The 12,025-nt window shown below is 38.4% G+C and overlaps 1 protein-coding gene across 1 annotated transcript in view; it reads left to right on the top strand.

Moving 5' to 3' along the window:
• The first annotated feature begins 3,183 nt into the window (after positions 1–3,183).
• Positions 3,184–12,025, top strand: part of SLC38A4 (solute carrier family 38 member 4) — a 76,538-nt gene continuing 67,696 nt past the window's right edge. The window contains exon 1 of the mRNA XM_080392311.1: positions 3,184–12,025. This exon is cut by the window's right edge and continues 25,977 nt beyond it. The gene's annotated coding sequence lies outside the window, so the exon portion shown is untranslated.

The following is a 12,025-nucleotide window of genomic DNA, read 5'->3' as shown; positions in this document are numbered from 1 at the left end:
ACTGCAGTTGCATGGTAAACATACGCCATAAATTATGTTTGATTAAGCAACATTAAAATGTCTGTTTCTGCACCAAAAATGCAATGTGTTTTGGTCAGATGCAAAGCTCTCTTTGTGCTAAATGAAGAATATACCTAATGTGAAACTGCTGGCTCCTTTTCCATTGTTTTGTGACACCTCTGACTGCCATCCTCAATCTTCACTAGGCCCACCAGCAGCACCTGCCCACTGTTTCCAAAAGCTTCTATTCCACTTAAGAGTTTTCACCTCTCCCCCCACTTTTGGGTGAAGGAGGTGATGCCTGTGGGGCCATCTTTAACACACGTGAGATTTTCCTATTTTGTAGAAGGTTATCCTTCTACTGTAGCTGGACCCTGAAACAGAGAAACTGAATCTCCACTTAACTTCTGTGTTTCTGAACTTTAAAATATACCATCACGGTTCAGATTTCCTGCTAGCTGCCCTGCTGGCTACATATGAGATTTACTTTATCGAAAACAATAGCTTATTTTCTAATTGTCTTCCCAATTCAATGTTTTAAGTATTTCTTAAAAAATGAGATGTAAGCACATCTACAAAAGGAAGGGAACCTATTCTCTCTGAGAGTATCACTGGTGTTACAGAAGAATTATAAAATACCTTGGCCTTTAAAAGATTTATCTTGCAGGAATTGCAAGTGAGAGTTGGATCACTGATCAGAGCGATGGGGAACCTCCAGAGAGAGATGGCATCACTCCCAGCGAGCCAGAGCCCCGGAGCTGCACTGAGCAGCGTTCCCAGGGCTCTGCTGCCTGCAGCAAGGGGCTGCCTTCCAGCTGCAGCAACTGTTCCTGAATATGAATCTGTCCCCTTTCTTGCTGCCTTTGGGCTGTTTAAACTAGCATCTTTTTCCTCAGCGTCAGAGTGGGATAACAACATTTTGGAGGAAAAATATTGAGTGCTGAGTATTTCCTGATAGTTTGAACTAGGAAGTGTTAAAACCTCTTTGGTATAAAAAGATGGTAGGAACACAGGACATTCATGTTGATCTATACTATTTACACCAAACTGGCTTTTGCTTTTTTATCTGGTTTAACCAGGAGGCTCTCATTAAATCATCTCAGTTCACTACATGCCTTTTTTGCACCTCTGTAATTAACTATTCCTGCGCAGGCAAGCTGGATGAGACCACATATGAGAGGGCACAGAAGTCCATGTTCAGTTTCTTCCAAGCCAATGGAATAAACCAGACACATCTGAAATTAATTTTCTGTCTGTCTCCCAAGACTAAGAGCTTTTCTTGGTCTAGTGTTTGTTTTCAAAATTGTGTTAAATTATCCTCTTAAATGTGTGCATAAGATAGATGCATGCTTCAGTATCTTGGTGATACAGGACTGCTTGACGTAGGGGCAAGGTGATATTTAGCCAAGCATTAGAGACATGTGAGGAGCTGATGTCTGCCTCTAACCCTGTGATTTACCATGGCAAACGAGCTGAAAAGGACACATGACTCTGTAGTTTGGCACTTAGTCTGAAAGGAACAGATTTTGAATTCCTGTTCTGACTCCCAGCACCATTTCTGCATTCTGCTTTAAACTATCATTAGCTAAAATAAAGAAACAAGTTATGGGAAGGGAAATTTAAGTCAGGGTAGGTCCTCTGTCCCCCAGGACAGGGAAGGTCTCCCATGCATCCTTGCTTCTGGGAAGCCTATGAGCCTAACCGGCAATAAGGCTCAATGCAAGGAGACAAGTGAGACCATAAAAAGGAGTAGCTGTCAATGCTCAGCCCGTGGTATCTAAAGGCCAAATATGATGACACGGAGAGCCTCTACACTTGATTTCTTTTGCAAAGTTAATGATAGCTGAGTTTTCCAAAACCTGTCGTTTGCTTTAAATGTTTCTAAGTAGACTCAAGGCAAAAGCAGACACTTTTCAGGACAATCCAGGCTTGACTCCCTCCCTCTCAGCATCTACATAGAGAAACTATAGTATTTCAAGTCTATTTGTATGTGGCAACACAATACTGTACTATTTGTTCAATTAATTACTTAATGCAGATAGGCTCAAGATAATATCCTCAGCAATATTTACAAGGTCTTCTGGAGGTGGACCTCAGTTTGCTGTTCACATGTTGTGAACAAAATGAAAGCTGTGTGGGTGCATTTAATGGACATTGATCAAGCTTGATAGTTAATTATCTTGGGCCACACAGCTGCTGCTGGACTCATGGCATGAGCAAAGCAAGGGAATATCTGCCTGCAGAAGACCACTTAGACATATGCTCATATTTATTGCTTTCTGTTAAAAAATCATTGGCTTCATAACTTACATTAATAGAAATTTGAAAAAATGTATCCTTTATATGAACAAAGGAAGCTCTGTAAGCTCATCTGGCCGCAGGGCTAAACATACTTACTGAATTATTATCTTCTCCATCAGGTTATACGGATTTTCTAAAAATAGCTCCATTGCAAATTCTAAAAGTTTAAGAATTTATCTGAGCCACAAAAGAGAGTGGATTTAGCAAGCTAAAGAAAGAAGGAGCATAATGAAAGACAGCTTGACTAAAGGGCAAGTCACTTTTTGAGGAATACAAACAGAAAATTTGAAATAGCTGATATAATTTAAAAACAGATGGGGCACAAAACTTTAAAACCATATTGCACCCTTTCTACCTCATGACTCGATGTTAAGAAGTAAGCGTACCTCTCAAATGCTAACTGATTACAAAACAGGATCTAGATAAGATGTTAAGTAATTTCAAGTAGTTACAATGCAAGCAACATGCATAACCCATCAGTGGCAGTATGTATCCTATTTGCTAAAGCTCCTTCTTCCTCTTCTTGTGGGCACCCTGATGCCCACACCCGTTACAGCAAGGCACAGGAGTCCAAAAGATAAAACTAATGCTGATCCATATATATGCTAGTGAGCATGGGGGGAGAATTGAAAAGAACAACACATTTAACATTTCCTCAGCAGAACCTGTTTGGCACCTGGCACTTTGAACCTGAAAGTATGAAGCCATTGTACAGGTACTGAAAGAAGTAAATTCCTTTGTTATATCATTTTGAAATCAGTGGCTTTATAACACACCAATGTTTTGCAGCAGTTAAGTCACAGCCATGAGGTCCCTAAGGAACTAAGTTACCAGGTCTCCATATTTGCATTTTTCTGGCACTTTACAGCCTTGAAATGCTGTCTATGCTGTGAAGTTGGTAGCTTGCATTTGCTCACTCACATTTCTTTCCTTTTGGAAACGTGGCTGAAGTTTAAGGTCCTTTAAAGGTCCCTTCCAACCCAAGCCAGTCTATGATTCTATGATTTCTTCATAGCAACAGCCACATGCAGAATATTTTGGACACATTTTATGGTAAGGAATAAAGAATGAATTTTTTTTCCGATGAAACAAAATGTTTTATGTGGAAACACTTCATAAGTTTCAACTTTAATCAGCATTAGTATTCTGCTTATATCTCGTTGAAGTCTCTTTTAAGTGACAGCAATTGATATTTTCTCTGCAATTTCAGATGTCAACAACATACAGTTTTTAAAATAATCACTGATAAAATGGGATCTTAAAAAGTGATGAGAATAATTTTTAAACAAACTAGTAAATTATAAAAAAATCGCAAACTGCAAATAAACTAATTTCACTAATTACACTGCAAGCAATAAAGACTTTACATAGATCTATAAAGAAATAAATCTACTTTGGTAAAATTTTGCATGTGTTGAGTCAGGTTTCAGGTAACTTTTCTTTTTCTTATGCAACTTATAATGTAACACTTTAGTATAATGAGAAATTGGAACTTTCTTGAAATATCCTCAATTCCTTCGATGTCAGCTTCTAATTTCCTTTTCCTATAGGGTATATCCTTAATGCTATTTTACATATTTTATATTAATAATAAAATATATATTATTATGTATTATATATTAAAATAATAAAAGTATATTTTAAAAGTTGGCATTATTTGTACTATACCATGCCCCTGATGCAAGAAAGTGCTAATCAAGTATATCTTTACATACTTTCCCAAACACAGATATTTTTGAACTGCAAGCTAAAATCTGAACTCCACATATAAATTGAATGTTTAATTTCTTTTCAGACTCAATGCCTGAATCAGCTTTCTCAGCTCCAAAATCCTGAAGGTTTCTTTAACTGCAATAAGTAGGAATAATTACAAGTTAACTGTTTTAAGTATTTTAATTTCTTCCCACTCTGAACATCATTATTTCAACATTGTCAGGCAAAAGAGGTGATCTCATATTTCACAATAAAATAAAGCCTGAATAACCATGGTCAAGGTAACTGTTGCTTAGTAATTTAACAGATGTGTCTCTGGATTTTAATATTCAGTATCAGTCATAAATTGTAACAGAACTTTTATTATCCCTTTGGTCAACGGCTATGAGTTAATAACAGCCACAACGCAGGGCAGGTATTAAGTCCATGAGGTCATGTCCTTTGCTTCTGAACCTGTTTGCATTTTGTTCTTTAGCAAGCCAAGGCAGATTGATTGCAATGAAGCTTGTACCAGGCTCAACTCAGAGAAAGCAAAAGTAGAAATAGTTTTAAAATCTCACTAAATAGATTCCTTTTTTCCCTACCTGGTAGATGGAGACTCTGGCCTTCTAGTGCTTTCTGCATAGCATAGTCTGTGGCAATTCAGCTGGACTAGATATTGGCATTGTGTGGTACCATTTCATTCTCAAGTTATTTAACCCTTCCTTGACATTGCTGTAACAATGGTCAATTTTTTAAATTACTTGTTTCAAAGTAAAAAGTTGCAGTAATTTGCTTTGCCATTTTCTAATACTGCTTTTTGCTGGGTATTTTTAGGCTCAAAGTGTTTGCCAAACCGGACCTCAGCTTAAGATTAGTTTCACCTCACCTCATAAGGCATCTTCTAATTGTGCTGGATTAAATACTGATTTGTCTGTGGACTCAGAGGAGGACTACAATCTCCCTTAAGGGCTGTAGGCTGCTTCCCAGAAGTGAAAACAGCTAGAAAGCCACACCAGGGGTTACATCTAACCTTTCCTTCTCCTGTGCTTCATCCCCTGTGTTGTATTTCCAGAGCTGTCCATGACAGGGGAGAACATGGACATGCCATGCTGTTGAAAACTGAAAAAGAAACAAATGAAAAGCCTACTAAACCAATAATGAATTTGGGCTCTCTTTTTACTTACATTCCTTATGGACTGCACTTCAGGCAGAACTAGCCAGTCCCAGCCCCCACTAACATCAGGCTGTCCAATACTTCCCACTATTGATCTGTGATGTAAGTGCCTTATAACCTTGCCCGGTTTTATTTGGGCTGGATTTTTCCATGATGGATAACAAGATAAGGCAAACACTTTATATGCCTACACATAACTTCCATGTTTCAACTGCTAATTAATGTTCAATATTGAGAAAAAACACAACCTGAGCTTTGGCAGTGGCTTCTTGAGGCAGAGGAGCTACCTTCCAGAGCTGGCCAAACAAAAACTTCTGAAAAAATCTTAGTGAGCATAGCAACAGAGAAGGCAGAAAGATCATTAAAGATTACGCATACTCGTAAAAGGGACAGAACCTGAGAATTCACTGGTAATCTTGATTCTTGCATTTCTATATCCTTCGAGTACTTGAACTCACAGCCTTAAAATTCTGTTAAGGGAGGCCTCTGTGTGTAGCTTGGTATGTGTATTTCAGTATTAATTAGAATCTTTAAAGAGAGATCAAGAATATAAGGCTGCAGAACTTAAGAAATATCAGCAGTAAGTGGATTATATAAAAGTTGTATGAGCAAAACAAGCAAAATGATTCTGCTCATTTAATTGCCTTAGTTTCAGAAAGGCTTAATTGTGAAATAGGTTGTGCAAAATAAGATTCTTGCTTAATCTCACAGCCTTTTCACTAGAAATAAGTATTAAACATATACAAAATAATATTGCTTAGTTAAAATATGGTACAACAAATCTTTCCCTAGAAAAAATAGACTTGTGCTGAGTCCAGCCACTAATTAGCCCAATTATAAGCAAATAATTTCACTTTTAATCACGAAGTCCTGCAAAGACTCCATTTTACTTTGTGAAGAAATGCTTTTAACTTGAAGTGTTTACTACTGCATTTCCCCTAAATATAACTCAACTCAAATTTAGTTCTTGCTTAGACTTTGTAATACTCCATTTGTATTAGAGCTAGTTTAACAATGGTTAAAATATGAAATACAGCATTATTACTATTGGCATTTGAAATTTTAGAATAACATTTGTATATTCATATATATGTGTGTGTATTTGAAGAAAGATAATGCTCTGATAATGTTCTGAACTTTCTGGGGTTCGTTCTGATTCTTTCTATACTCACCTCCAGTTCCTGCCAGTGCCAGTACACTGGTGACACAGCGAATCTTTGTTCAACCTGGAACAGGAATGTTACATTCTTGTTTTCACTTCATGATTTTTATCTGAGCTTCTACCTGTTTTTAAATTCTAATTTATAAAACAAAAAATGTAATAAAGCATAGTAGGTGGCAAGATAAGTAGCTGAGACAGATGAGAAAAGTAGACATAACCTGTTTAGACCCTGTTTATGCTTTTGGTACTCAATTCTTGCCAGAGAATTTCCAATTTATTTGCAAAATCTACGTAACTTTTAGAGGTGTGGGGTGGGGGCTAGGTGGTTGAGTTTGGGGGTTTGTCCATTATAAAATGCTGGTCACCCAAATCTGAGAATTGTTTTTAGATAACGTTGCCTAATTTTCCTCTGATTTATTTCCCATGCTGATACAGAAGCTAGAAATACTTCATTCTCTTTAGATTGCTGTTTTCTGGAAGGTCACTATAATTGCCTTCCCTTGATTTGTAACACCAATAACGTTGTCATTTATCTTATGGCTTTCCACCTACTCACTGAAGGAAGCATTAATAATTATGGTAGAGATTTTAACAGAGGTTCAGCAGACCTGCCTCCCTACACCAGGGTCGCCCCAGCCGCATCTCACTGGCTAGCACAGCTCCCCAGAACACACCAGCGCATTGCAAAAACCACAAAAGCAGTAAAGCCCCTTCTCAGGTCTCCAGTTCAGACCAGTTTAGGTGCTTGACACAGTCTTCTGGTAATATATGAAGGGGAATGAAGGGGAGTTTGCTGGCTAGGGACCTTTGGCAAGGGTGCCTGAGACATTCAGGAGTCTGAGTATTGACACAAGTGGGGTTTTTTGCTGTCCTATTAGCATGTCTGTCCTTTAATAACATTTTATATTACTTCTCAAATGAGTCTCAAGTTTGCAACAGGTCATATCTTCAACACACTAGAATAACTAGAAACTAGAATAAATTAACAGATACTTCTTACTCTATTCTAGACTAAGATTAAAATCTCCTGGTTTTAAACCACAGTCATCAGTCTTTTGATATGACATTGTTCCAGACCATTTAATGTGTATAGTTCCTTCAGAAAGCAATATTTCTGAATGCTTAACAAAACATTCCTGGAACAAGGAGTCATTCCGCATTTCACCCTTCCAGCCTCAGAAATCAACTGTGCTTGCTGCATGTGTGTTTTATTTTATTTGGCTCATTGTTTCCCTTAGTTTAGAGATCAAAAAGTGAATCTTTACTGTAAAAATAAGGCCTGTGTAGGTCAGGAGGAAAAAAAGGGGAGAGAATAGGGAACATTTCATTGTATATGGGTTGTATCTAACAGCTTTTTTAACAGTGTTCTTCAGATGTTTTGCATTAAAACTTAATATAAAGAATGCTGAATGAGTGCCAAAATCAACGGCATTGTTGGATACATGTTATCACTGCACCCAAGTTCTGATTTATTCTGACATAGAATTGCTTGCCTGCAATTAAAGGTTCATTATTCTACCCTAAGACATAAGTAAACAATGATAATAAGGATTTAAATTATCATAATGGTTTGTATAAATTCTATGATCAATTTTTATTCTCCTAGTTTTATGCTTCTAACAGCTATTATACAGTCATATTAATATTGGTAATTGCCACAGGCATACATTAAATACTCTATTTTTGTCTCATCCCAGTAGCAGCTTGAACTACATACAGGCTGTCTTCCACGCTCTGCTCCACCATTCTCTTCCTGCAATTTTTCTCTGGTTCTGTCTACCCATGTCTTTTCCTTTGCCCACTAAGTCATGCCACCTTCTCACTTGTCCTCTAGGTAACATATTTTTGCAGAGAAAAACACAAGTGTGCTGAAAGGAAGGACTGAAGACAGAAGGAAGAAAGGGAGCCAAGAGACTCCTGAAGAAAAAATGCACTCTGATTTTCCAAGTGCAAGGGTGATGACATAGCCACTGGAACACATTTTTCCATTTGGGCTCTGACCGAGGATGAAATGCCCGGGAAGGTTTGAGCAAAAAAAAAGTGGTAGCTTTTTATGTGGAATGGGTGTAATGAAACCATGCTTTCCTGAAAATAAAGTGCCAAAAGACTTAAACTCTTCCTATTGACTTGGTTTTATGCAATTTTGTATTTTAAAGAGATAAACACAAAAGTAAACCTGGAAATACTACTTAAATTAGCAAAGTGTAATAGCTATTTACCCAATTAAGAAATCATGAGGCAGAAAATGCCAAAGGTTGCAAGCATAGCCTTTATTCAATGAATCTTTTTTTTAGCCATAGCTATTGGTTATTTGGTCAAAATAAATGATGCAGTTCCCTACCTCATGTTTACTGAGCTAGCTGCACAGCTCAAGCAGAAGCCACATGTCACACCTGTTCAGAAACGGTCCCCTCCCACTGCACTGCCTGGAGCAGTAGCCCAGCTTTGTCCACGGGACAGGTCAACATTTTCTGTACTGACATGCCAGTCTCTTACTGAAACAACAGAATATAGGACTTTATGGAGTTTAATATATATGTATAAAATTGAGAATTCAATATAGAATATAGGACTTTACCTACTCTTTGTTAGCTGTTAAACATCACAATGTGATTGTGAGTAGGGATTATCACAATGGTCACACTTACAGGTGTCATCCTTGCAAAAAATGTTCTTCAGTGTCGAGAGATCACTCCACAAATCTCAGCATTTCTTAGATGCAGTTTGCTGTTTGCAATATGTATTCATACTGATTAAAAACACTTACCCCATCTAGATTATATAACCATGGAATATGGAGCAGTAATTCAGTATGTATTGCCTGTCTCCCCAAAGTGCACTGCACCTGTGTGACAGACATAGTGTTTTAATTGCCAAATCAAGATCTGAGAAGTCAAGAAGTGCCATAAATGGTTTGTCCATGTGTCCTTTAATCTGTCATTCTGCACGTTCTCAGGTACATAATAGTATGCGTTATTTAATGAAATGAGAACACACTTATTTGTCCTTGGGAAAAGTGTACATTTACAAGTAATGAAAGCAAAATATGTAATTCTTATAAAGAATCCCATTGATTTCTGAATGCAATTTGTATTTATAGCTGTTTTCTTTTTAAAGTTGACCTAATTAATTATGGTAATCCAGTAGTATTGCTCTGTCTTCACTCTGACATTAAAAAAAAAAGCTCCTCATGTTAAAAGAAACTTCTTAATTTTATTTTTCTCCTTGGGAATACATATGGTTTGGACTAGATCATAATTGGATATTTGTGAGTCTCTGTTAATTTGCCTTGTTGGTGGCCTTGAGGGGAAAAGAGGGATTTAATCAAATGATTTAACATTATCTAAGCAAGAATTAAGTAGCCATGTTTATAGTAATTTTATAAGCACTTCGGTTAACCCCAGTGAGACCACTCATCTGAATGAAATGAATAGGGTTAAGCTTTCTGATTGCTAACTAGTTTGTGTGATGTCAAAATGGATGTCCATGCAGTCTGAATATTAAAAATTGAGCTAAAGACAGAATTTTGATTCTGAGGATCATTCTTCTCATTTAAACAACCAACAACTCATAAAATGCAAAGGTTGCTTCTGATAATGTAATCTAGCAGTCCATCCAATTTAAAAAGACATTTGTCTGCTAACTAGTATGTGCATTCTAGCACTTTGACCCAAAGGATGTCTTTTCATTACAATTATACGGTACCTAACACACAGCGTGGTGAGCTCAAGGCACTCAGCGGCAGTAGCTTTGTCATTAATCATGGAAAGAGATAAATGGCAATTGAACCAATTGGAGCAGCAAGACCTGGGACAGGGTACAGCAGAATTCACTAAACCCTGAAAATTCCAAACTAAACTCAGACTTTGTCCTTTATTCATCGGATATCACAAGTTCTTGCAACAGATTTTACATAACCTGGAGCAGATGCTGTAATACATAAACAAATTGTGTGGAGCCAGGAGGAAAAAAGAGTTGATGTCTTAACTGTGAATGTCTTTACTTCCGTGCATTTGGGTTTACTCCTAAAATAGAATTACCTTTTTGGTGGTGGCTGGTGAGAAATCAGAGCTTTACAGAAATTCACTGTCACAGATATGTTTTCTACTATGTGCAGGCAGATGTTTATCCCTTAGGCAGAAAGTGCGTACTCAAATTGCCGTGATTATTAAAATGAAGTCTCAATCACATACTTGCAGAAGTAGCCTACAAAACTGCATTTTAAAATAAAAAATAAAAAATGAAGTGCATCATACCAGCCAAAGCAAGCACAAGACTTTTTTCTGCTAGAACAAATTCTGCATGAATCTCTGGTTTGTTTGGAACCTGTTTTAATCTGCTTTTGTAATTGTCTTCCTTTTCTCTTAGTCTACATGTCAGTTCATATCCAGTGGGCTGAATTACAGATAAGATCAAAAATCAGCTTCCACTGAATTTGTTTCCTTAAACCCAAGGAGTGCAGAGAATCACATTTCACAGGGGACATGCCAGCAGAAGGAACTGTAAATGCCAGCACACATTGCCCACAGATCAGTGTTTCTTCTCCTGTTAAATCTGCCTTGTTAGAAAGTGCATATAGCTGTTCAGCTTTGCTTCTCAAGGCTTGTCAGGCTCTCCAGAAGGATTGCACAGCACTGGACAACCAGCTCAGTGCTCTCAGAGGGACTGGTAGCACATGGGCTCACAGGGGACAGCCAGCAGGAGAAGAGGGCAGTGCTGGGCAGCTGACAATCCAGGCATCAGCAGCTCGCCATGAACTTCGCACAGTCATTTTCCTGCCTTCTGCGTAACTCCTTAAGAACCAACAGAACCTTAGCCGGCCAAATACTTCCCAAAGATTGAATTTGTGATTCTGTGATCCACAGCCTGAAAGAGCTCCAGGGACAGCAGTCTGTTAGGCACCATTACCTTTTCTCTACCCTGTTTAATAAATGAGAAATAAACCACAGTAAATTACAGAATTAAGCAGCTGAACATGGGTTCTGCCAAGAGTACCGAGACTCGCTGCAGCCAGGGAAGGGGGTGTCACATGCACCATTGGATACAATTCTGCCTTTGCCTGGCCTCACATGCTACCATCTTCCTGAGAGTATCACTCACCTGTCAAGTGCCCCAGTCCTCCTGGTTGGCAATGGGAATAATTGCAGCCTCTGAAAACCACTACAGCAGTCCCTGTTTGCATCTTTTTGGAGTGTTGTCAGGCACTGCCTTCCCTGTGCTCTGCCCACGTCTCTGCCCTGTGTAAATGCCTTTCTCCTACGATGAGCTCCACAGCAGGAGCTCTAGATCCCTGTGTTTGAGTGCATGCAGGTGCCTGAGCCCCGCAGAGGCACCCGGTTCCCAAAGGAGGCTGGGCACCCCAGCGTTACGTCTTCATGCTTTGTCCCAAAGGATTGTTTATCCATCAAACTTTCACTGCAAAGATATGTTTTCCAACTATGAAAAGGAAGACTGACTTCCAAAACCATATTTTTGGAATGTTTTACAGCTAAGCGCAAATAACTGGCTAAATGTTCACCTTTGACCAGTTTAGGAAAAAAGAGTTAGTAAACTCCCTTGCCTGGATTTCATCTGATGCCCCACAAACACAGAAGCAGGAGGGTGAGCAGATATTCCTGGCAGCACAACTGTTAGCAGAGCTGTGGTAGGATCTGGGTCCAAAGAGATGAGCCTGGGGGCTCCACAAAAATCTA

Source organism: Falco punctatus, assembly GCF_963210335.1.
Source record: "Falco punctatus genome assembly, chromosome: 6".
NCBI classification, from domain to species: Eukaryota; Metazoa; Chordata; class Aves; order Falconiformes; family Falconidae; genus Falco; species Falco punctatus.
This window is presented reverse-complemented; position numbering and strand designations above follow the sequence as displayed.